General features: G+C 33.2%; 3 pseudogenes; 1 reads left to right on the top strand and 2 right to left on the bottom strand.

The window, feature by feature from the left end:
- Positions 1-1,292: 1,292 nt before the first annotated feature.
- LOC106841566 (olfactory receptor 10AG1-like) lies at positions 1,293-3,029 on the bottom strand (annotated as a pseudogene).
- A 15,092-nt stretch (positions 3,030-18,121) lies between these two features.
- Positions 18,122-19,092, top strand: LOC106841534 (olfactory receptor 10AG1-like; annotated as a pseudogene).
- Positions 19,093-24,155: 5,063 nt separating this feature from the next.
- On the bottom strand, positions 24,156-25,148 carry LOC106841530 (olfactory receptor 10AG1-like; annotated as a pseudogene).
- Between the last annotated feature and the right edge of the window lie 1,283 nt (positions 25,149-26,431).

The raw sequence follows: 26,431 nt of genomic DNA on the forward strand, positions 1-26,431 counted from the left end.
GAGAAGGGGTATGAACATATATACTTCCATCAATAAAATACATAAATAAATAAATATAGTACATTATGTTACATTACATGGCAGAGGATATAAATGAGTTGAAGTAAACTATAAATATCTATAGAACAAGATATAGCATTGTCTTACATGCATATATACAACTATAAGTAAAACTACAGAATGGCATGTTTATCAAAAGAACTGCTAACAGAAGTTCTCAGAGATGGATGCAGTAAATAATCTCTTAATGTAAGTTACTGATTTAAGAATCTGTAATTGGGAGAACAGCCATCAATCGCTCTGTTGACGGATGCTCACTTTCCTTGATAATACCAGTTCAAAAGTTTAATAACTGTAAATACTTTAGAAAGGGTTAAAGACATGGGAGATTATGCACAACAAGGTAAATGCAACTTTTTGGACTTTGAATGATCCTGAAAACAACTTCTAACACCTCCCTTCACTTTTAAACTCATTGGTATTTTCCTTTAAAAATATATATTGGAATCGGAGTAGCTGTTTGAAGTGCAGTTATGAAAGAGATGAAATAATCCAAAGTAAATTATTTGGGGACCATAACTGCTAAGTAAGCCATAGAAATATGTGCAAAGTAAACTGGTTGAGATAGGTGGGAGTGTTCTGTTATGTCATGTGCTTTGGCAGGAAGTTATTAGGAAGAAAACTAAGTGCATGCAAACTTTTCTTTTGGTATTATTTTTAGAGTAATTCCACACAGGTGCATAGTAGGTGAAATAAATACACTCCCTTTATTGATGTTCTAAAATCTCTAGATTTTGCCAAGAGTCTGAGGTAGGGCAAAGCAGTATTCATTTATCCATTCACTCATTTAATCACACACTCAATAAACATTCATTATTCAACTGATATTAGCCGGTCTCTGTGCTATAGAACCAAAGATTGCTAATAAAAACAAGTGTGAAGATTTAGGAAATTATTTAGGTAGGTAATCTTGTATACTCTCCAGTATATTTAGGCCAAAAATCATAACAGATTGAATTCTATTTTTAGTTTTTATAAGGAATATGTGAAGCACATTACTATTTTATTCATGAGACAAGAATATTCCTTAGGCATGGAGCATTGAAAATATGTTAATTTGCCTAGTACACACCCAAGCACCATAAATTTTAGGTTAGTATATAAAAGTATCTATAAGTACATCATAAACTTGAAGTGGTTATTTTTTTAAAGGGGGAATGTAGAGGATTTGAAATGTTTCCCTGATAACTGTGTGGCAAGCAGTTAAATCACTTGCAATTAAACTCATCACACTACTTTTTAAGTAATAATTTTCTCAGTGCTGCAATAACATCCTTGTTCCTTAGGCTGTATATCATGGGATTAAACATTGGCGTCACTATGGTGTAGAAAAGAGAGAGTAGTTTGTCAGTTCCTGCAGAATGATTGGATTTTGGTCCTAAGTAGGTAATGGTAGCAGATCCAAAGAATAAAATCACAACCAGCAGGTGGGAAGAGCACGTGGAGAAGGCTTTGGCTTGTCCTCTGGCTGTTGGCAACCTCAGAATGGTGGAAATGATTTTGCTCTAAGAGGCAAGTATCAACATGAATGGTACTGCAACAAACAACATGGCTACTACATAGACTGACATCTCATGTATGGAAGTGTCTCCACAGGCCAGCTTCAGAATGGGGGGTATGTCACAGAAGAAGTGGTTAATTTGGTTAGAATTACAGAAATGCAGGGAGAAAATTTGACATGTTTGCCCTATCTGGACTGGGATGCCACTGATCCAGGAGCCAATAGCCAGTTGGATACACATCTTTTGGTTCATGACTAGAGGATAGCGCAGAGGGTTACAAATGGCCACATAGCGGTTGTAAGCCATCACAGCCAGGAGGAAACATTCAGTGGCTCCCAGCATAAGGAGGAAGCACATTTGGGCAGCACAGTTTCGGATAGAGATGCTTCTATCATGAGTCCAGAGGTTTACTGGAATCCTAGGGAGAGTGACAGACACATAACACATTTCCAATGAGGAAAAATTTGAAAGGAAAAAATACATAGGTTTCTGCTGTGCGGTGTCAAGCCTGGTTATTATTATTATGAGGCAATTTCCAAATAAGATAATAATGTACATGATTGAGAACACTCCAAATAGTAACCCTTGGAGATTTGGAAGGTCAGAAAATCCCAGGAGTACAAATTGAATCACTGTGGAAACGTTGTCTTCTGCTTTTATCTCTTCATATTCCATCTGTGAGAATGATTTAATTAGAAGTAAAGTTACTTAACGTTCTTGGCTTTTGTTTTCTTATGAATAAATGGGACAGTACGCCTTCAAAGTTTTCCAATTCCCTATGAAAACAAAACCTATAACTGCCAGGTTCTCTAAAAGTGTGGTAAAGTATATTTTTCATTTTTATTAGATGTATTCGCAAGAAAAAATCCTGTTACTCTTTTCTTTTCTGCTACAGATTATCATATTTCTTTGTGTATGAAGATATATAACTATAATTTTACTATTCATCTGAACAGTCAAAAATGCAAAATCTGAATTTATGTTCAGTTGTAGTAGTGATTCCATTCTTTTAGCTGACATTTTGTTCCTCCTCACCTGTCAATTCTATTTTCTATTATTTTTAATTCAAAGTTAATTTCATTGCACCAGTAAATATTTTGTAAGCTATATAAACTAATTTTAGAGATGACTACAATTAATTTTAAAAGTGGTGGTTTTCCTGTGGTATTTCCAGAGTCTTGTTTAGCTTTGATATGCTGCATATTTATTTTATTATTAAAAAAATTGATAAGCGGACCAGTAAATATTACATACAAGATGTTATTTAATCTTTAAAACTGTGTATTTCAATGTAAAGTCTATGAAATTGGAAGTCATTATTTTTATTCAGATTTTGCAATAGAGATAAAAGAAACCCTAAGATTGTTTTCCTGTCTAGGAGCACTCAAGAAGCCAAGTTCATCTAGCATTTACGTTCAAGAAAGCAATTCTTACTAGAATGTACACCCCTCACACATTTATCATGTAAAAGACACATCAACCACAACTCATCTTAGAGACCTTCCTAATTATTCATATCAATAACCACTATTATCCTGACCTCATTTAATCCATTCATTCTTTCCCTTGAGTACTTTCATGTGTGTTTCATACATGTGAGTGTGTTGGGGTGAGATTGCTCATCTTTATTATGTACTTTTCTCATTGCAGTAACTAGATTATAAGCCTCTTTTGATATTCTACACATCTTTCTATGCAGTGCATACTATATTTGTTCCACAAAATGTGACTTGCTAACTTCTTGAATAAATTTCAAGTGGATCAAATCGGTTGTTTCTTTGGAATACTCCCCAAGGTGGAAGCATGGGTTCCTACCCAAAATGCAGACCTTCCCTCTCCATCCCTTCTGACATAGATCAAGCATGCCTTCTGTGTGTGTGTGTGTGTCTGTGTGTGTGTAAGAATTAGACTCTTTTCATTCGCTCTTGCAGAAGTGTAAATTACTTCAATGTTTCCAGTATGTTCTAGATAACTTCCATATTATGCGATAAGTAATTTGATAGCCAATAGAGACTAACTCACTGCAAAGAAGAGACACATTTATAACCATCTTCTCAGGATGTTAAGTGTGGGCAATTGTCAAGATTTCAGCTACAAAAACGTAGACACAAATGGGGGAGGAGCAATAGTCCAAGAAAAACTTGGGTTCCTGAGGACTTTCTGTGACTAAAGAAAGTTAAATAATAATTTATTTTACAATCTGCAGTATTCCAGACTACATAATAAGGGTAATTAAACCTTTCCCCATTATTATACAATTCTCCCAATGAAAATTTGACTGTAGAGGTAGTAAAAATGCTGTAACTGAGTCTCTAAGATGGTCAGAAACTAGCAGCTTATAGGTGACATTATTAACATATGATTTCATGTGTATAAGTCCACGCAACCACACTTTTTTTCACTGCACCATCCTGCACTCTTTTAACCATGTTTTATTTACCTATTTAATTCAATGTAGAGTCTAATACTTGGACATGATTAAAATTGTTTGTGGAGTGAATCACCACATCTTTCTAGACTAGAATGCATCATTCACCCACATTTGATGAGCTAAACTTTGCCCTCCGGAACTGCCAGTCTCTTTGTTCTCCTTATTGCGTCTGCTCTTATGGTAAGATGTTCTCTCATTTTTTAATACCCCTTCTAAATTATTCCTTACTGTTCAAGCAGGGTAGTACATTTGAAAAATGAACTGAAACTAGGGTGCCAAAAATATTACCAAGTAGAGGCAAGAATAACAGAACTTACGATCAAGAATATACTGGTCTACATCCACTGAAATCTTTTTTTTTTTTTAGCCTCAACTTTCGTCAAATGGAGCAAGAATTTTACTAGTATTACATAGAATTATCAGTGTAAAACCATTTGTAAAGTAAAAAGAAATATCATTATTCAAATCCTATCCAAATTGTATTTATCTTCTAAAAACAATCTCCCCCCAAAATTCTCCCTCAAAACTTGCAACACAGCTACTGATTTCTCTGACTTCTGAAAACCTTTAGATGCTTCTCTTTATACAAGTCAGAAAGAAAACCAAGATATAATTCAGCTAAACGTAGCCATTTATTTTTATTCAAATACTTAATGCTTATTTTTCTGATTTTTCTCACTGTAATAATGATTTTCTTTGGTTTGGAGTTTGTGATATTAATTATACCACCTATCATCACAATGTATGTAGTACTTACATTCAGAGCCTGTTTATTAAATCAAATTGAAGATAGGAAATACAAATCGAAATTGGTGAATGCGATTCAGAAGGCTTTTTCCTTCAGAATACGTCTGTAAATCTAAAACAAAACATACAATAACTCTAGTATTATCAGATTCATTTATCATAGAACTTAACAAACGGGGAATCTTGTTGGTACTAGATGGATGCAAAGCCATTTAAATAAAGTCCATTCACTAATTTGCTCCTTAGTTACACATAACTAAATTTTTATGAGATATGGTTTCCAGATTTAATACATGCAATATACTTAAATACATGCCGAATACATAGTAATCACTTAATAAATTGTTGCAACCAATATGATGATAATGATGATTACGATGATGATGACAATGATAGTAATCTTTGATATGTTGTCCCATTATATTACAAAGTACTTTGCATTTTCTCATTTAATGTTATAATCAAAACTGTAAAAAGACACAGGCTATCTGAGTAAGTGTTGTAAAATTAAACAACAACAATAACAAAAAAGAGTTCCTTTCTAAATTTTCTGTAAATGGGCATTATTTTCTAATAACAAAAATAGAGCTATGTGTAAAAATAAATTTGGTATTGGACAAAAACAATTCATGCTTACCTGTTCAGACTGAAGTTAAATACAACACTTCCCTTTACCAATCGAGCTGAAAGACAGAGAGAAAACGAGAATGAAGTTTTTTTTTTTTTTTATTTCTTTGGGTCTTATTTGAAGATTGGATAATTGACTTTTATTTGAAATAGAGGTTAATCACCTTCTTAAATATGTTCTATGGCCATAAAAACTAGTGCTCTTTAAGTAGGAAATATTCTTCACCCTTGGGAGCAGCTTCTTCCCCATGGTACTTTTTAATTGAACTAAACCATTCTGCCCGCCACTCAAGGAGTTTGGTACAACCACCAAAACATATCTATCCATACCACTCCTTCTCTAAATTGTCTACCTCTCTTAATTTTTTTGTGATTATCAAGAAATATAGGCATTGTAAAATAACAAATTTGTAATTGCATGTTACTTTTTATATAAACTAAGATCTTCTAATAAAGACCCAAATGTATAGTGTCTAAAATTAAGCAGAAGTTTACTTCTCTGTCATCAAAAATTCAGGAGTAAGAAGTGTAGGGCTGTTCGGGTGGTTATGTCATCTTCAGCATAAATCTTCTATCTCCACACCTACATTAGCCAGGTATACTGTGTCATCTCCCAGATTACAGAAAGGAGGAAGGGGGATAAAGGAGAGCACTGCTTATTCCTTTTTAGATGTACAAACTAGAAACAGCATTCAGAATTTCCTGGCACAATCCCTCAGGTCTAATTTAGTCACAAGACCACCGATCACTGGAGGACAAACTAGAAAATATTTCTAGCCATACTGCCATGTGACCAGCTAAGACTCCCTATGTCTGTCATTAACTACCTTCAATTGTCAAAACCTAAAATTCCAAGTAGTTATCGCATCAAGTTCCCAGCCAAGGATGTCCTCAGGTTAATTGCCGCTCCTCTCAGTGTAGTGATTATAAAATAATTTAAAAAGCTCCTATAATAACTTCTACAAAAAAACACACATAGACACACATTTATAAAATATAAGGGAGGAGAGTATTATGTCTAATTAAAGGAAGCAGGAATAGATTTATACTTGTATAAAGACTAATAAATAGAGAGATAGTAAGCAGATTTTAGAAACATCATGGTGCATTCATTGAAAGCTCTCACTGTTCAAGGGCTATATATTCATTCAGCAATTTCGAGCTAATTGTCTTGTGATTTATTTTATTTTAATTCTAGCCATTAAAATACATATGTATCATAATCTCACTTTGCTTTTAGTTTGCACTTTAATAATGTCTATTGATGGTGAACATCTTTCATGTGATCATTTGACTTCTATATAACCCCTTTAGTAAAATATCTGTTAAAGTTATTATACATTTGGGAATTAGCTTGTTACTTCTCTTACTATTGAGTTTTGAGAGTTCTTTGGATATTCTATATACATTTTCTTTTTTGGAGTAATGATGCACAAATATTTCCCCTTTGGCCTGTATTTAAATTCTCTGAACAATGTCAATATCAGAGCAAAATATTTTAAATTTGATGAAGTCCAATTTATAAATATTTTCTTCTATGGCTTGTATTTTTGGTAATACATTTAAGATCTATTGCTTAATCTCAGATCACAATCTTTTCCTCTTATGTTTTCTTCTAATAATTCTATAATTGAACACTGTACTTTTAAATTAATGATGCACTTTAAGTGAATTTTTGTGCAAGGCATGAATTTTAGGTTTAGATATATTAAATGAGTCTTCAATCATTCTAATGTTATTTGTTAAAAAGAATGCCCTTTCTCCCCTGAAGAGCATTTGTAGCTTTATCAAAAATCAATTTCCCAGACTTCCATAGAGTCACCCAAATTCACAAAAATCAAAAGAGAGCCTTGGTAAAAGTAATTACATAAACAACTATAAAGCATGGTATAAACATATATTTTTCTATTTTCCCTCTTAAAACTTTTAATGACAAATATTTAAAACAGTAGTTCAAAAGCAAGAATTAAAAACTGCATTTTTGTGTACAACATGACTGATTCTAAAGAATAAAAAGATTATAAAGGATGGCATAAATAGCTTCAACCAACCAATTAGACAGCTTAGACAAATGGGCACATATCTCGAAAGATGCAACACCTGAAATGACACAGACAAGAAGGAAAGTATAATATCTACATAGATCTGTAACAATTACAGTTACTGGATTAGTAATTTAAAAAACTTCCCACACAAAGAAGCTGAGGACCAGGTGGCTTCTCTGGTGAATTCTACCAAATAGTAAAAACAAATAATACCAGTCATTCACAAAGTCTTCCAAAACAAATGGTAAAAGAGGTATCAAATCATTTTATGAAAAAAGTCCTACCAAAACCATGCAAAAGCCTAACAAGAACAGGAAACTACAAAGCAATATACCTCATGAATATAAAGAAAATGTCCACAGTGAAATATTACAAACCAAATCCAAAATATATAAAAAAGGATTATACACAATGACCAAGTGGAATTTATCCCAGTACCACACATGTGCTTTAACATCTAGAAATCAAGGTAATACACAATTTAATGGAATGAAAGACAAAAAATATATGATCAACTCAAAAGATGCAGAAAAAGCACTTGTGCAAATGCAATGCTTATTCATGATTAAAACTCTCTACAAATTAGGAAAGAAGGGAACCTCTGGACCTGATAAAAGCAAGCTATGAATAATCTATAGCTAGCATCATACTTACTGGTGGAAAACAGAATGATCTACACCTAAATCAGGAATAAAACAAGAAGGTTCACAATAACCTTATATTTAACCTTGTATAGGATGTTTGAGGTGGTGCAATCGGGCCAGAAAAGGAAATAAAAGACATCTAGATTGGAAAAGAAGCAGCAAAACTCTATGTATTTTCAGAAGAAATGCTCCTTTATAATTACATATAATATTTTATATTATATAATAAATATACAATTAAAATAAATATACTACATAATACATATGAATATATAATAAATATATACTAAAAACCCTCTCAGATTACAATTATAAATAGATACATGACCCAACTAAAGTGGAACAAGGATTTGAATAGATGTTTCTCTAAAGAAGATATACAAATAAACAACAGCACGTAGAAGATCCTCAATATTATTAAGCAGAAGAGAATTGGAAGTTAAAATCACCATGTGATACTACCTCATGCCCAATAGAATTGCTATAACCAAAAAGACAGATAATAACAAGTGTTGATGAGTATATGAATTAATTAAAACTCTCATATATTCCTTATCTAGATGTAAAAAGAAGCCATTTTGCAAAGAGTTTGGCCATTCCTTCAAGTGTTAAACATAGACTTACGTGATGATCTTGCAATGCCACTCCTAGGTATATAACACCCAAAAACAAAAATGTGTTCCCATAAAAATTTGAACATAAATATTTATAGCAGTATTATTTACAGTAGCCAAAATTTAGAAACAGTTAGATGCCCATCAACTGATGAATAGATATACAAAATTTTGTATACGCATATGCTACAGGGTGGGTAAACTGAAAAACATTATGCTAAGTGGAAAAAAATTTACAAAAGATCATATGTTTTATGTTGCCTCATGACCCTTTGCAGTCATTGCCTCATCCCCAACCACAGCCCTAGACATCCAAGAAATTGTTTTGTCATTGTAGATTAGAATCGTCTTTTGTAGAATTTCATATAAATGGGATCATACAGCATGCACCCTTCTTTGTCTGGCTTTTCTTTCACCTCATTTTTGAGATTCATTCATGTTGTTGCATGTATCAGTAGTTTTCTCCTTTTTATTGCTGGATATTTACCCATGCATCTACTGATGGACGCTTGTTTTCTTCCCCCATTTTGGCTATTACAAATAAAGCACCTACAAACATTTTGCACAAGTTTTTTGTATGAATATATATTTTCATTTCTCTTGGGTAAATACCTATAAGTAAAATCATATGCCCACATGGTAAGTGCACATTTAACTTTGTAGTAAACTGCCAAACTGTTATTATTGTTACTGAGTTCTAAGATTTTTTTTTTTTATAATCTGAACAAGTCCTTTGTCAGATATTCTAATTGTACATCTTTTCTCAGTGTCTTGTTTTAATTTTCTTAATGGTGTCTTTTGAAGAGTAGAGGATTTTAATTTGATGTAGTCCAATTTAGCAATTTTTTTTCTTATTTTATTTGTTCTTCTTGTGTCCTATGTGAGAAATTTTGGCTTACCGCAGGTTTTCTTCAGGTTTATTCTAGCAGTTTTATTGTTTTCCTTTTTTGTTTAAGACTATGATTCATTTCAAGCTCTTTTTGTGAATGATGTGATGTAATGGTGTGGTAGGTACAATCTAAAATGGCCCCAATTTCCCTACTTCCTGGTATTCAGACCCCCCACACTCAAGGAGGGCTGTACCCAATGACTCACTTCTAATTAATGGAAAAAGCTTAAAGTGATTGGATGTCACTTTTAAGATTAGGTTAAATAAAGACCATGACTTTTGTTATGCATTTCCCTTCCCTCTGTCTGTCTGTCTGTCTCTTTCTCTCTCAGTCCTCACTCTAAGGGAAGCAAGCTGCCATGTTGTCAGTAGACCTATAAAGAGGCCCACAGGCCAAGAAACTGATGTCTGCTGCCAACAGCAGTGAAGACCTGAGGCTTGCCATCGCTGTAGAGTAAGCTTGGGAGCCAATCTTCCTCTGGTGCAGCTTTGAGATGACTGCAGCTTCAGCCCATACTTTGACTGCAGTTCAATGAGAGATCCTGAGTCAGGCCTTCTGATCCAGACATGCCTGGATTCCTGACCCACAGAATCTGTAAGATAATAAATGTTTGTTGTCCTAAGCCACTAAAAATGTCAGATATTGTATGATTACCTTTATGTGAAAAGTGCAAAATAGGCAAATCTATAGAGACAAAAGTAGATCAGTGCTTGACTAGGGCTGCAGAGGGTGACGCCAAGATAAGGAGTGATGATGGTTGCATATTCTATGAACCAACTAAAATTATTGAATGGTAAATTTTATTTTTTTATTTTTTCTATTGTGGTAACATTGGTTTATAACATTATATAAATTTTGGGTGTAAATCATTATATTTCAATTTCTCTGTATATTACACCCTCTTCCCCACCCAAAGACTAATTACAATCCATCACCATACACAAGTGCCTGATCACCTCTTATTAATGGTAAATTTTAAATGTCATTTTTTATGAGAATTATCTCAGTAAAGACATTAAAACCAATTGTAATAAATGCAATTACTGATGAACAATACAAAATGAAATTAAATGTTCAATTCCATTTACAAGAGGATAAATTAATAAAATGTTTAAGAATAAATTTTCCTAGAAAAGTGCAATACTTATACATTGACAACTACAAAATATTGCTGAAATAAATCTTTGAAAGTCTAAATAAATGGAGATAAATCCCTTATTCATGTATTGGGATACTTAATACCATTATGATGGTAATTCTTCCCTAGGTGATCTTTATATTGTAAACTATCTCCATCCAAACCTCAGCTGGCATTTTGCAGAAATGACAATCTGATACCAACACTCAGATGAAAATCTAACAGACTGAATCTTAAAAAAGAACGAACTGGATGATTAAACTTCCTGATTATAAATTTGCTACAAAGATATATTAATTAAGATAGTGTAGAATTGACAAATTGATAACATAAATTAATGCAACCAAATTCAAGGCCAGAAAAAAACTCCTTTTCCAAAAAAGTTGAAAAGTCCTTTTCACAAAGTCTCCAAGGCAATTCAACAGAGGAAAAGATTCCTTTTCAACAAGCAGTGCTAGGATCATAGATATATATGTAAAAGATGAATTTCAGCTTTATCTCACAAAATGCACAAAAATTAATATAAAATTAATCACAGATGTAAATGTAAGAGCTAAAAGGATAAAACTTTAAAAAGAAAACATTGAAGGAAACTTTATGGTAGTGGTTTAGACACAGAAGTCTTAGATGCAAAACCCAAAAAATAAAATAAATGATAAATTTGACTTCATCAAAATTTGAAACCTTTACATTCTAAGCAGAATCAGTAAGAGGGGAAAAGCAAGCTATAGAGAAAATATTTGCATATCATATATTTGGTAGAGGACTTGTATGCAGAGTATTTAAAGAACTGGCTCAACTCAGTAAAAAAACAAATAACTTCATTAAAAACGTACAAAAGATTTTAATATACATTACACCAAAAAAGATCATAAGTACTTTATCTTCATTACAGTTTAATATATTGAACTACAAATATTGACTCAGCTTTTCATTCCCAAGACAAATTACTCTTGAGTTGGTATAGTGTTATTTTCATATATTGCTGGATTTGGTTTGTTAATATTTTGTTGATTATTTTGTTTCTTGATTAGTGAAGGATATTAGTATCTGGTATTATTTCTTGGCTTTGGCTGTCTATCTGCTTTTGACAAAATGCTGACTTCAAAAATGAGAAGTTTCCCCTCTTCAGCTATTTTCTGGAAGATACTGTGGAGACTTGATATTATATCTTGTATAAAAAATGTGCTTATTCATCAGTGAAACCATCTTGGCCTGGAGATTTTTTTTCTGGAAGAGTTTTAACTAATAATTTAATTTTTAACAGTTATAGTTTGTCAGTGTTAGATAATTTGTTTCATATTATTCTTATGAGTATTCCTTTATATTCATTCAATGTCTGTTTTTCAAGTAGCGATATCCTCATTTTCATTCCTGATAATGGTAATTTGTGTTTCCTTTTCATTTCTTTGTCAATTTTTCAAGAGATTATTCAATTAACTGACCATTTAAAATAACCACCTTTCGTTTGATTCTGTTAATCACAATTAATAAATAGAAGCAGTGAAAGACAGTATGGCACATTCGAACCCATAGTCAAGCATAGTCAAGCTTCATAGCCCTTCATACGATGCACATTCACAAAATTGTGGTGTTAGTATAATCTGAGTATGTAGCTTTCAGCCCCTTGACTTCAAAAGGATCACTTATTGGGCAATTGTGCAGGTACAGTTGATAGGCTGATGGTCTCAAGCTGCCTGAACTGGACAAGTAGTCAACTCTCAGTTCCTTTAAAATCGTTCAATTATTCTGTTGATAAGATGGGGTCAGTTGAACTGGTCCTAGGAGGCATGTGGTTACATGTCCAAATCCTAGTAGCAGAAACCAGCACTGACAATCACAGACATATGAATACACAGACACACACATAAAACACATAGACTTGTTTCAAGAAATTGGCTATGTGTTTTGGGGGGCTCTAAAGTCTAAAATGTGTAGGGCAAGTCAGACTCCTGAAACTCTTAGGAAGAAGATATCTTGAGGCAGAATTTCTTCTTCCTCAGGGAAATCTCAGTTTTGCTTGTAAGGCCTTTCAACTGACTGGATGAAGCACACATTCTCAAGAATGACCTCGTTTACTCAAAATTAGTTTATTCTACCTGCTAACTATATCTACAAATTACTTTCAGAACAATGGTTACATATTGTTTGATTGTATACCTGGGTACTATGGCCTAGACATGTGAACATATAAAACCACCCATTCGAGTCCATCCCTGGTCAACTTGGCAACCATACTAACCCCCTTAAACCAGACTTAATCTCCAAACAAAGACAATACAAAGCCAAAATATCACTTCACATGATACAAGTATTCTATATGCAACTGATAACAGGTTTAGCATTTTGCCAGAAGAAAGATGCAAAGTCCTTGGGTGATTTTACTGTGGTTCTTGATATTTTGATATATTCATAACAAAATGAGGAAGAAATACTCATAATAGTTACAGTCCTTGTTTCTGCCGCTAGTCATTGGTCATAGCTGGTATCTATAAGTTTCTCCTTCCAACATCCAATCCATATTCCCGTTGCCTTCAGAAAGCACCTCAGGTGGTCATGGTAATTTAGATTGGCTGATCCAAAACTTCATTCCTGAAGGGTCTGGGCCATTAGTAGTTCTTCCTCAATTGGCTTGTTGTAGTTTTCCATTGAATTTAACAACAGGATATATATATATAAATACACACACATACACACACACATGCACAGATTGTATACATTACTGTCTAGAGTAATGAAGACAGTAAAGTGTTCGTGGAGAGATAGACACCAAATCAATGGAATTTAAGACACTTCAAAAATTGCCCTATACAAATGACCAACTGATTTTTGACAAATGTTCAAAACCTTCCACTGAGAAAATATATTGTTTCAAGAAATAGTGTTGAAAATTAGACACGCAAAGCCCCCCAAAAAAGAAACACAAAAAACTGAACCTCTACATAAACCTCAAACTCTACACAAAAATTAATTTAAAATCAATCCAGTGAGGGATGGGAGTTGTGGTGACATTAGTGAAACAAGATTGCCTATGTTTTGCTTGTTTCAAGGGATTTGCCTGTATTTTTTTCTCTCCACTTTTGTATATGTATTTGAAATTTTACATGACTTAGAGGAAAAAAAGAGCCACGGTTCTAGTCTTGTGTCCTTACAAACATCAATTTTTTATTTCTCAATTTAGCTATCCACTGTATTTTATTTATAATTCACAATTCCTCAAAATCCTGGCAGTGATATTTCCCTTCACAAATACTTTTGATTTTATAGGTTCTTCTACTTATGATGCATCTTTAATTTATTCACATGAGCACTTTATATGTGAGTAACAAATTAGGGACCATTATAAATGTCAGGAGAGTACTTGTAAACTGTAAATTTAGTATAAACTATAAAACTGTTCAAAAGAATACCTGAAAATCAGTAGTCTAATAAAGGCATTTATTAAAAACACTACAGAATATCTAAATAGTTAAAAATACTTGATTGCTTATTGGGGAAAGCTACAAATACAAAGACCAAAACACAAAAGAGGCAAAGCGCCTGAAAGAATGGTCGAGTAAGACGTCAGAGAAGGAATGTTATCCGCAGGGATTCGTTTGTTTTCCAAAATATTTGAATAGTAAGTGTAATAAGTCAGTTCAATTAAAAAGTGATATGGCAGAGTATAAATTCTCACAAGATAGAAATAAATATCTTTTACTTAAAGAGCACTATTTGCTTGAAAGAAAAAAGGGTTTAGAAAGATATTTGCCTTTCCTAGCATTCAAATAGCTTAAAACTGAATTTCAATAGAACAACATTTAAAACTCTCTTTATCACAGAAAGAAATAAATTAATTCCCATCCATAAAGGTAAGAGTGAATTGTTTCATCAAAGGTCTTATTTACATTTTAGCTTGGTTTTCTGAGCTAATGATATCTTAAGAATCAAAGATAAGAGAGAACAAATATTTACAGAATATTAAGAGAATCATATAATGAACTTGATAAGGCAAAACTGTATTTCAGGCAACGTGCACTTTCCTGTTTTTCTCTTAGAAGATCAGTGAGATAATGACTAAAAGAATGTTGAAATGCAATTTTTTGAAATATTTTATTAGTTATAGTGTAACAAAACATGATAACGGGTAATTTTGAAAAAAATTATAATATAAGAAAACTTACTGAACAAGGCAATAAGTGGATATTTTAAAGCTAAATGACCACCCTACCATCAATGAAATAAATCATTATTTTTAAAGAAACACTTTCTTGAAAGGGAATCTGAAACTTTCAGGATATTTAAAAAAATGTTTTTGACACTGTACTTTTCTGATTAAAGAAATACTACAAAATCAGATGAATTTAGAGATCTGAGCTCATTAGCTAGATGAACAGAGAAATTATCCTGTGTCCCTGAGAAAAAAAATCCAACTGCAGCAGAAAAGCCTCTATTAAAAGGAGGAAAGAAGCAAGTCTCTGTTTGCCTTTCACTTTGAAGGACTTCTGAGAAAGAGGATTGTGAGTAATGTTAATTTTAGAGTAGTGATATGACATTTCTTTGCTGTCTTCTGTGTATAATGAAGGAATACAATTGTGAAAGCAAATTATTCTTACTATACAAATCTCATCTCCAATGTTTGGCATGGATTTAATTAATTTAAAATACTGGAAGTTTTACTAATTGTTAAGGTGGCTATTTTGTTATGAAAATACTTAGAAGAATTCTCAGGTTGTGGCTTTTCCATCCTTCCCTAGCTCTTTCTCACTCTCTCTCTCTCTCTTCCTTTCTCTCTCTCTCTTTCTTTCTTACTTGCTTTCTTCCTTTCTTTCCTTCCTGTCTTTCTCTCCTCTCCTTCCTTCTTTCCCTCTTGCTTGCTTTCCTCTTCTTTCTTCCTTTCTTTTCTTCTTTCTTTTCCTTCTTCCTTCTTTTCTTCTCTCCTTTTTTCTTTCTTTCCTTCTTTTCTTTCTTTCTTCCTTCCTTAATTCCCTTCTTTCATTTCCTCTTTCTCTCTCTCCCCTCTCTCTTTCTTTCTTTCTCTTTCTGTTGCTTGAATTTCATCTGATTCCTGTTCTATTATTGCCTGTGTCCTCTGAAAAGATAAAATATGCACAACCTTATGGTAGATGCAGATAATACTGCCATCTCTGTATTGCAAAGCATTGTAATTTCATTGGAAAATTTTTGGAAATTAAATATAAACTAATTTAATACACATAGAAACTGTCAATCAAAGTCTGAAATATATAGTGGAATTAGAAAAGATTTGTAGTCTCTGATTGGTCTGTGGATTAATTCTCTGAAACTTAACTCTCTCAAATTTTATGGTTTATTAAAAAGTTTAAGCTTAATTTATTAACCCATCACAATGTCTAATAAATATTTAATATATTTTAATATAGTAATAAGTCTGTTTGTGAGTTGCATTACTGGAATAAACTGAAAAATTTCCAAATTCACAGAGAAAATTTTGAATATTGTCATATTAGGGAAAGATTTTATGATACTAAAACATTTAAGGAAGAATTAGATATTGGATAGAAATTACTTAATAATTCTGCCTCCTACATTTCCAAAGTCTTCATCATGCAATAACTCATTTGATATTCACATTGTGTGTGGAAAATTTTTTTAACATATACATTGGTACTTCTTTTTCAGAACTTGCCTCAAATCCCATTTGAAGAATTTTGTGACTCCGTCAGTTGTAGATTACAAGTTTCTAATTTCTTTTTCAATTATTTGCTAATTTTATTTTGTTCTGCTTTTTCCAAAATTCTCATCTGTTAGGATATTGGAAAAGAATTAAGACAGGACCTTGGTGTGAAGGGAGAGAGAGAGGTGAACAAAAGACACAATACTGAGAATAGCGTATCCCACATCCATCATTGCTGGACTCTATAGTACATGCTGGTTAATAATGTAAATTGTTATCCAGTCATAAATCAGATGCTTATTGAGTTATCTGCATGCATTAGATACCTAGTAAGAATACAGTATACAAACATTATATTCTAGAGTCCCCTGGTATTACCTATTGTAGTAAAAGTAACTTGGATTTTGAGTTGTTTAAGCCTGAGTTCAAATCTCAATAATACCAGTTATTTCCTGTGATCTTGGTTGATTTATATAACACTTTTAAGTTGAAGTTTACTCATAGGTAAAATGGTGACACACATGCCTCGCAGCCCCATTGTGAGGATTAAATAAGACCGTGTCCGCACATGCTCTAATATCTGTTGATTCTCTGCAGGTGCTCTTTAGCTTCCCACTTTCACCACCTGCCCTGACAGTTTGCAAGCTGATTTCACATAGTTTCTTCCTGCCTTCCTGCACATAAGTCTGTCTTCAAGAAGCTACATACTTAAAATACAATCCTCAGGTACTAGAATAAGTGCACATCCTTCATTCAGTACCATAGGAATGATATCATCAAGGCCACCAGTATGAATAAGTTTCAATTGTTCAAGCACTGGGTGACCCAAACACTTGTGGAGTTCAACTGTGTGCTGTGGGTATCACAGAAAGATTTGTAAGATGTATTTTACAGTTTATCAGAGAAAGAAAGTGTGTTGGGAGACAAGAGAGCTCAGGAAACACTTGGATGTTCTAGGAGAACCTGATAAGAAATTGGGACATATGTGCAACTTACAGAATACTTTAGTGAAAAAGGATAGAAATACACAAAATGAACATATGATCAGAGTTAGAAGCACAGCTTTCTGTCTGGACCGGAAAATGCTTTTAGATTTATCTTCCTTTACTTAAGTCTTTAACGAAAAGTGTTTCAGGAATTAGCACTCAAATGTAAAATCAGTATTTGAGATTTGATAAATATTGGTTTCCCCTTTGATAGTCAGCTCTTTATGACACCTTTCAGTTGAAATAAACTGAATATAACAGCTATTAGAATTTAAAAAATCAGGTTTTGTGCAGGAAAATCAATTCTCCAGCAAATTTTTGAATATAATTCCACCTCTCAAGTAATATTTTAGACAGCTCAAGTCAAAATGTGAATAAATGCAATTATTTTCAAAGAAATAAGATGCGAAAGAATCAAGGGAAAAGGTCATTCGAAACAAAATTGTCAAATTACTTGCTATAATATTTTATTATTTTTATTTTTTGTTTATTTTTATTCCAATTAGACTCTGACATTCCTATCATCAAAGGCAAATAACAACATACAATATTAATAACTCCTTATCAGTAACAATAGTATATAGCCTCCTCTCAGCATACCTAATTTCTGTTAGGAATGCTTTCTGATGGATAATTTTAGTGAAAGAATGAATATCTATTTTTTTTTTTTTTACCACAGTTCAACATCAAATTCAGATGTTTTTATAGGACTCACTCTTAGTGACTGTGATTTTTGGAAACACAATGTACCTAATTATATTTCAGTAAATTGCTCCTCAGGCAGAGGAAGTGACTTTACATATTGAATTCTTTATTTTCACAGATGCTTCCCAGAGACCAAACAGCAGAAGGCAATTTATCTTCAGTCGTGGTCTTTGTTCTCCTGGGATTTTCTGATCTCCCACACCTCCAGGTGCTCCTATTTGGAATTTTCTTTCTCATCTATATATTCGTCTTAACAGGAAATGGTCTTATCATAATAATTACAAGGGTAGACTCTGTTCTCCAGACACCCATGTATTCTTTTCTTGCAAGTTTTTCCTCACTAGAAATCTGTTACGTGTCTGTCACTCTTTGCAGGGTTGTGGTGAACCCTTGGACTCAGGATAGAAGCATTTCTTTCCTGGGCTGTGCCGATCAAATGTGCTTCTTCCTTGTTCTGGGAGCCACAGAGGCATTTCTTCTGGCAGTGATGGCCTATGACTGCTATGTGTCCATTTGTAACCCTCTGCACATCCTCTTGTCATGCACCACAAGATGTCCACCCAGTTGGCTATTGGTGCTTGGCTCGGTGGAATTCCCATCCAGATAGAACAAACATGTCAGGTGTTCTCACTGCCCTTCTGTGCTTCTAACCAAATCAACCACTTCTTCTGTGACATCCCCCCATTAATCAATCTGGCCTGTGGGGGCACTTCACTCAATGAGATGTTTGTCTATGTAGCTGCTGTATTGTTTGGCATGATTTCTTTTCTATTGATACTTGGCTCTTTTGTCAAAATCATTTCCACCATCCTAAAGTTGCCCTCCGCCACAGGTCGGTCCAAAGCCTTCTCCACCTGTTCTGCCCATCTCATAGTAGTGGTTTTATCTTTTGGCTCTGTTACTCTCACCTATTTAAGGCCAAAATCAAATCACTCTGCAGGAACTGACAAAATGCTCTCTCTTTTCTACACTATTGTGACTCCAATGTTTAACCCTATGATATATAGTTTAAGGAACAAGGATGTGATTGTAGCACTGAAAAAGTTATTACTCAAGAGAACAGTGTGAGCATCCTTTTTTTTTTTTTTGAGGAAGATCAGCCCTGAGCTAACATCTGCTGCTAATCCTCCCCTTTTTGCTGAGGAAGACTGGCCCTGAGCTAACATACATGCCCATCTTCCTCTACTTTATATGTGGTATTCCTACCACAGCATGGCTTGCCAAGCAGTGTCATGTCCACACCTGGGTTCCAAACTGGAGAACCCTGGGCCTCCGAAGTGGAACGTGTGCACTTAACCACTGTGCCACTGGACCGGCCCCCAGGGTGAGCATCTTAAAGGTAGCTCTTCAATGCATTGGTCACATAGCTATCACGGAAATACAATTAAATTTCACTCTACCCATGTTTAGTGATGGTGTAATCATTAACAATCATTATGTAATTATCTACAATTATGATATATTTTAGATTCCCTGGCCAAAGTCACTTATGACCGCATCTTTCATAAGCAAATTAGTCAATTTTCAAATGCGCTAGTCTTTAGGACAAATCTTCTTCTTCACAACATATTATAAACTTATCTACCTTTAAAATTCTCAGATAATTTAAACTGTTAGGATGGTGTTTAAGAATTTATAGAAGAAATAGGATTTGCCTTTACAATTTGTCAAATATTTAAAAATATTATGCAGGCATTCCCATTTATATTCATGACACGTTCACTTTTTCATGGTAAGTTTACATTAGGTATGTGTTGAGGGAGTAAACACAAAACTAAATTACAAATCAAATATTTAATTATGAAAGAATTTAAAAATAAAATGAAAATCTTTAGTTGCACCCACTTTCTCAATATGAATTAAGAAAATGTTTCCATGTGTATCTAGAGGAAGCTGAACAACTGGATCATTTTTTCCCACTTCTGCCCAGAGTGTATGGCAATTGAATATCAAATATCTGACCTGGTTCTATCATCCTGCTTTAAATATGTTTCATCATTGTGCTTCATACTGGATTCTGAAATGAATTTCCAATTTCTCAGAATCCTTTGCTATAGCTTACTTGATTTATCAAAGATGCAATGAAAAAATATATGACTTTTCTTATAATTAATTTAAAAGAACATATTTGAAATTTAGAAAGGGAGAAAGAAAAAAGTTAAAACAAAGATTCACACTTAATTACTTAATATCACAAATAATAACATACACAAAATGAAGATGCCTAATACCATGTACCTAAAAGTTGTATTTAAATTAATGACTGTAACTAATCTTGCCCATTGTATCTTTCTCTTATTTATTTGAAATTTACCAAAGAGTACAGATAAAATCCAGAACTAGTCAATCATAGATATCCTAACAGGCAAAAAAGATGAGGAATTTAACAACATTGCACTTAACACTCACTTTTCTGTTTTGAATGTGCAACTTGGGATACTCAGTCTCTATTTCTAAAAATTTATGTTAATACTTGCAGACTGTATCATTTATCTAACAATCATATCACTTTATAGATTTAATTATGCTTGTAAATATTCTGCCTCTTCAGATTAGTTTCTCTTCATAAGGGCTTACATTTTAATTGTAAAGTTTGGTTTATAAATTAGAATTTTCATTTCAAGGGCTTATGCTTTAACCTTCCATCAGTTAACATGAAGCCCTATAACATCTTTGTTTTTGTATGTAGGTATGAGTGTAATTATCGTAATCTACCTCACATATCTTCTTGCATATATCAAAAATTAAATGCATTCTTCATGGTGATAATAATGATGGTATTGAAGATAATTCCAATATTTGTGGAAGTGCTATTTTTCTGCTCTTAGATAAGCACATGACATGGTATAATGAAAAGAGCATTAGTTTAGGAATCAAGAAAATCGATTTTTATTTCTAATTTACTTTAAGCTGAGCATTCTTGAGTAAGTAAACTATCCTTTGCATCAACTACTCTGCCTGTAAAGTGGTAATAATGCCTAATATCACTATCTCACAGAAATATAATCACGATCTTGGTTCCAAGGAGTCTTGGAAAACTCAAGAATGTTGGAGAAGGAGGCATTCGTCAAAATCTAGTTTTCTTGAGAACGAAGCCTACATATTTAAACATGGAAATTATTCTGGCATTAACTTAATGTCATTGAAAATCCTTCCATAACAGCTTCCAGATTTCCCTGTACTTTTAAACCTTTGGGCAGAGTTTATTCTGCTTTGGCTTCTCAAGATATGCATAAAAAAAAATCCGGGATTCTGGCCTTCCAGGGCCTGTCATTATTTGTAGACGTGGAACATAGTTTAGCTTTATATCAATTCTCCATAGATCATACTATTTTCTCATATTTATGATCTCTTCTTGCTTCTAGTAAATTGAGTTTCAAAGTATCAGCCTGTAGAAATGTTTTCTAATTAATTAATTATATTTTTCTAATAAATTTCCAGTTATCATTCCTTATCACACTGAAAGAAATCAGACAGTTTGTTACTTTTCTTATTTTACTTACAATTGTAAATGTGACCTCACTTAAAGAGAAAAGGGCAAAGATTTTCTGAAATCTCTTCCTTTTATTTTATTTAGGATATAAAATAGTTTTCTAATGTTTACATGTACCTTTGATATAGAAACTAAATGTATAGGGCAGCCTGGTTAGTAATTAAGAGGCTCACTGTTTTGCCAAATATTTCGGATTCCTTAGAATAATGCCCCTCAAAGACACATCATATATATCAGTATATGTATATGACCACTATAACCATCAGAAATATAATTAGTTGCATGAAACCATCTAGAAATTAAGCAAACAAATGTGTTTGTGCACATGTACATACAAACTATTTATCTATCTATCTACCTATCTATCTATTTACGTATCTTCTATCATCTGCCATGCCCTCAGAAGGTAAACGTGCATACATACATATGTGTACCTTTTGTGCATACAGCTTATTATGGCAAATTTCAACAATTCTACATCTTTGAACTTTCAGCATTATCTTTCCAAAAACTTTGTTCCATGATTTATATAATTTATTTTTTCCTAATTCTACTTTAGTCCGTAAGATCACCTTCCTTTTATCTTCTAATTGTATTATTCTATGTCCACATATGTAGATTGTCTACCATTACACCTGCATACTATTTTACAGCCAAGAATCCACAGCTACAAATACAAATTTAAATTGTAAATACATTCAAATTTTTCCTTCCCAAAATCAAGCTGTGTAAAGTTTCCACCCATATTGCTGATCTCCGTCTCTCGCCTTATCAATTGGTGTCTGTCCAGGAAAGCACTCCTGTTCTCTGAAGTGCACACACAACTTGTATACACAAACACACACAAGAGTGAGTACCTACATAAATAAATGTCTGTGTTTATAAAGAATAAAAGTAAGTTTTTTAGAACTCTGAATTGTTCTAGGAAGAGTACAATTCAAATAATAGGAACAAAAGATTATCTTGATGATAAAGATATTGATAATTTACAAAGCACATATATTAGCTGCATATATTCATCGTGTTTAAAAAATTGGTGGTACAAAATTTTTGGCATATTATTACCACTGGAAGAAGTGATTACCTCAGATTTTTGTTTATAAGTTGTCTAGATAAATGAGAAAATAATTTTTGATACTATTCACAGATTTTTTAGGGGCTATGGGACATCATTATCTAGCAAAAAAAATAATGACAGAGCTCTAAGAACATAGCTCTTATTTGCTCTTCTATAAAGAGTTAGATTAGTTCATATCCATTAGAGCAATTAATATTTTATAAACGTTTTTCCCTTTGTTAGTTATCTCTTCCTTCTCAACTTTTTCTTCCCCATATTAGGCAGGAGGACCAATGAAAATGAAAGAACTTCAAAATATCTGTCTGAATCCATTCCACATCTCATAGCTCAGGAGTTAGCCAATTTCTGCTTGAAAATTTTCCTGGATTTTTTTGTTGTTGTTTTATGTTTCTCCTTCTTGTATTCTTTTCTTATCTCCAATCATGCCCATAATATTTTTATGGTTTCTGATAGGCCCATATATACATGTGAGTAGAACTCACTTTTTCACTTATGGGCTAAAGTTGTAATAACAGGTGCGAGCTTCACCACATTCTTTTTCAACCTTAAGTGGTAGTGACAGGTCATGGTTCCTTAGAGATGTGTTACCCACATACACAAATATTTCAATACATAAGCACAAGTATTAAAAATAACTATGATTAATTGTATCAAAACAAGCAATTGACCATAATGATTTTCTTGATACACAATGATTACAGATTTATTGTTTACTTTTCATAATTACATGAATAACACAGACTTATTGTAATAAACTACAAATATCAGTAGAAAAAAGAATATTTTACTCTGAGATACCCACAATTATCATTGATTATCATATTTTTACTGATCATTTCCAATGTGTGTGTGTATATGGTATACAATTCTGTGTATGATCTCTGTGTTTTCATAGCAGATATATTTATGAAAATTTATTTCCTTTCCTCAAATTTATCATCACTACTATTATCACTGGGAAAATGTATTGTAAAAATATGCCCATGACTTTCTCTTGTCTTATCATATGCAAATATTTTAATAATAGCATTTATTTTTATCAAATCATGAGACCATATTATATAGAAATATTTAATTGATATAAACATAAATCATGTTTAGTATTCACTACTATTTCTTTACCAAAATCATTTATAACACTACATTCCTAAGGAAAGGTGGCTTTTTAATCTATAAAATGATTTCTTGTAGAGCCATCGCTAGACCAAAAATAAAATATATATATATTTATATATATGTATTTAATGTCCATTGCATACCTAGTTCTTCAAATGGCTGTTACAGTTCGATGGAAATGAATGATATGGTTTCCCATAAGTGATACAACAGGGTCTCTATTACAGTGGAAGTTTTTACATTAATCCTTGTCAAAAGTTCTTACTGAGAGAGGACATTGCACAATGACGTTATAGAATTACCAATAGAATGATTTGCTGTTTGATGACATGTACATAAATGTGTATTTAAGACATTAAAACAATACAAGTAATTTTTAATTTGGAAAGAGTTACAATTGTATAGACAGGTAAACATTGTTTAATACAAATATCTATTGAAATTTCAATACCAATATAAGGGAATTAATTCCTGCAAGTATAGCTCAATTTTTAATGAAGTAAATTTCTTACATAGCAATTTTCTCAGTGTGATAATGGCTGCCTTATTCCTTAGACTATACAATGGGGTTAAATATGGGAATCACAATAGTGTAGAAAAGAGAAAGCACTTTGTCAGTTCCTGCTGAGTGACTGGTCTTGGGTCTTAAATAAGTAATAAAGCCTGATCCAAAGGACAACGCCACAACCATAAGATGAGATGAACAGATTGAGAAGGCTTTGGACGACTTGTAGCTGATGGCAGTTTAAGGATTATGGAGATGATTTTGCCATAGGAGATAAGTATCAACAGACATGGAATCATAGCAAATAACACAGCAGCTATGTAGACCATCCTTTCATTCACAAAGGTGTCCCACCAGGCTAGCCTGAGTATTGGGAGGATGTCACAAAAGAAGTGGTTGATAAGGTTAGAACCACAAAAGGGCAAAGAAAAAATCTGAAATGTCAGCCCAATTTGGACTAGAGTAGACACAAGCTGGACACAAACTTTTTTGTTCATGACTAGAATATAGTACAGAGGGTTACAAATGGTCATGTAGTGGACATAAGCATCACTGCCAGAAGGAAGCACTCTGTGGCCCCCAGCACAAGAATGCAGCACATTTACGCAGTGTTGGCGACTCAAAAACTGGTTCTTCTCTGGGTCAAAATATTCGTGGACAGTAACTGATACACAGCAGATTTCCAAAAAGGAAAAATTGTCAAGGAAAAAATACATGGATGTCTGGAGAACAGAGTCCAGTTTTGTTATTAGAAATATGGTGCCATTGTCCATTAGGATACTGATATAGATGATTAAGAACAATCCAAATGAAAACCACTGGAGATGGGGAACATCATCAAAGCTCAAGAGAACAAATTCCATCAATTCAGTTAGATTTTCTTCTGGTGTCTTTTCCTGGTGTTTCATCTGTGGAAAGGGGAAATTTAGCATGTGATTTTTATTTTACCTTCATGGACCATGCCTGTTCTTTAAATTGCATCAGGATACCAAGATTGGTTTTCATGAACACTGCAATTGCTTCTAATTTAATAATGTTACTACTTATGTATTTCCCCCTTTCTTAGTTTAGATCCTATGGATTATCACTGTACAAACTCCCTTGAAATTTCCTTTAACATCATTCCATATACTTCCTGCCTACAGTCCAGGATCAAATAAGCTATTTCCTGCTCAGCACAGACATTGGAAAAAGTGGCAACTCGGGGATAGACCCACATCTTTGCCATAGTATCTCACTTTTAATTACTTATGTATCTTCACAATCCTATTGTACTTCTCTATGATTTTTCACTATCACACCTCAGGAGAATTGTATCAGAAATTGTCTTCCCCACACACTTTCAACTGCCTATTTCAACCCTTCATTTCCCTTCCATCGCTTGATGATCTTGAGCATATGTGTCCTTATTATACAGTTTATATTGTCAGGCAGTTTTCCTACAAATAATTGACAGAAAATTTTATTTTATTGTGCATGGGGGAATAAAATAATTATCTTGTGGTAGGATACTAAGTGGGGAAGACAGGAGGGTTTTATTCAGGAAAAGTTGCCTGAGACCACAGATACAGGTAGAAATAATAAAGAAGGTAACCCTAGAAAAGCAGGTATGGCCTGGAGTGTGTTCATTACCTGTGTGCAGGTTTGTGGGCAGACGTAGGGAAGATATTTACTGCTATGTTTCACTCTGTGTGCTGTGTGCACCTCCACTAACTTTGTAATTATATATACAGAGAGGAAGCAGGAACCATTGACTAATATCACAATTATATTTATTCTTTGAATCAATCAATAAACTGGCACACATTTGAAGTTATGCAGGAATATGCTATTGCCACAAGTTTGTACTTACAAAAGATTGTAAACCAACCAATTGTGAATAATCATGTGCATTGTCTCTCTTTGACTTAATGAGTCTTAAGTTTGGTATTGTCATCTATTCTTTTGCTCCCACAGCTATATGATACCTCCAAAATATGAATTTTATAATTTATCCAAATTTTTCTAGTGCTTGCAACAAGAAGACTGGTATGCTGTGACTCAGGGTATCTTAAAAAGAAATGGAAGTTGTTCATTTGTTTTAAATGTTGGAAATCATATGCGCGTTGGCTTTAAGTATGTCTATTTATAGAAGTTTTCATTCATTTCTTCAAAATGATTGCATAGTATCCCCAGTCTTGAACCATATTTTTGCTATTGATTACTATTTTTTTTG

This window comes from Equus asinus, chromosome 17 (assembly GCF_041296235.1).
Source record: "Equus asinus isolate D_3611 breed Donkey chromosome 17, EquAss-T2T_v2, whole genome shotgun sequence".
In the NCBI taxonomy this organism is placed as follows: Eukaryota; Metazoa; Chordata; class Mammalia; order Perissodactyla; family Equidae; genus Equus; species Equus asinus.